Source organism: Callithrix jacchus, chromosome 10 (genome assembly GCF_049354715.1).
Source record: "Callithrix jacchus isolate 240 chromosome 10, calJac240_pri, whole genome shotgun sequence".
Taxonomy (NCBI): Eukaryota; Metazoa; Chordata; class Mammalia; order Primates; family Cebidae; genus Callithrix; species Callithrix jacchus.
In genome coordinates, this window is record NC_133511.1 from 64765527 (window position 1) to 64767091 (window position 1565).

Below are 1565 nucleotides of genomic sequence, written 5' to 3' on the forward strand. Positions count from 1 at the left end.
CCAGGCAGCCTCAACCAGCCAAAGCATCTGAGCATCTGCCTGCAGCAAGACCGAGTCTGGCCCCAGCATCTGAAGCTCATTAGCGGCCTGCTCCCCGGGGGCTGACCCTGCTTGGCGAGAGTTACCCCAGACAGAGCCACAGAGCAAATGAAGACCAGGTGAGGTGTGGCCACAGGGGCGTGGGGGGATATATGGTCTCCCAGCGGCTCTGGGGACCCCCAGAGAGCAGAGGAGGTTGGAGAAACATCCAGACTCACCGTGCAAAGGGGGAACTTCCTCTTTGGGCCTCAGTTCCCCGACATGCACATCCCTGGAGGAGTGGCAAGCAAGGCACTCGCTGGGGGCCTTCCAACCCTGACAGTCGGGGTCCCAGCCCTACCTCTAATTCCTGGCTTTTGAGGTCCAGCCCAGTGCTAGTAGGGTGTGAGGGATGGGTGGCAGTAGCAGGGGATACTTCAGGGGTGGGAAGCCATGACCCCTCCCTCAGTCCTGGAGATCAGGGGAAGACCAGAAAGTGACACCACCGCTCCGAACAGGCAGCGAGGTGCTCCCTCAGGGCCCAGGAGTGACAGAGATGGTGGTGAGGGTCAGAGGCAAGAGAGGGTGCAAGCTGAGCCTGCTTCCAAAGACAGGGGCGTACTGGGTGAATGGGCCAGGATGGAGTCGTTCTCCCTGTCTGCACTCATGCCTCCACCCTGCTTCCAGTTAGGGCACAGCGAACTTTCACTGAGTGGTTTTTATTGTCCACTAATTTTATGCCAGGCGCTGTGCTAAGCACTGCACATATATTGACGAAATTTAGCCCCTTCACTGGGTGGCAGGTCTCAGCCTGGAGTCTGGCCCTCACCTGGCAGGTCCTGACACTGACCTTTCTCCAGACACCCAGAGAGGTCTGACAGGCTGACCCTAAGCTGTCAGTCAAGATGATGCCTCCTCACAACACTTAGCACTGACACAGAGCACTCTCCTTTCTACTGACAGGAATGCTTTTATCCTCTCCTCCATCTCCTTCCCTCCTGGGAGCCAGGGCTCTAGGATGCTATTGTCTGATGGGCCTGGGAGCTGAGCAAAGGAGAGAGGAATTCTTGTTGGGAGGTGCTTCCTGCAGACCTTGGTGAAGCCAAGGTGAAGAATGATCTCCACCCATGCAGGGGGCTCTCTGTGGGGACTGGGACAGGCATGGGTCTCAGACAATCTCCCTGACCTTCCAGACAGCCCTGGACGTACACATGGCCACAGTGGGCTTCTCTGAACTTTGGTTTTTCTCTGGACCTCATGCCTTGGTTGCTGCTTTCAGACAGGGTAACATTATGAATAGGCTGGACAGCTATTTCCTCAGCCAGGGAGCCTGTGATTCATTTACCTCTCACAGGGCAACGTTATTACCAGCATTGCTAAGAAAGGCCCAGAGAAAGGGAAGGGGGGATCTCATGACATCCACACAGCCTGTCAGAGCTGAGACAATCCTGGATTCCCAGGCCCTGTCTAATTAAACAGTTCATCCCTTTCAAATATAAAATACTAATTATATAACCGTAGAAGAATTATACAGATAAGCAAAAGTC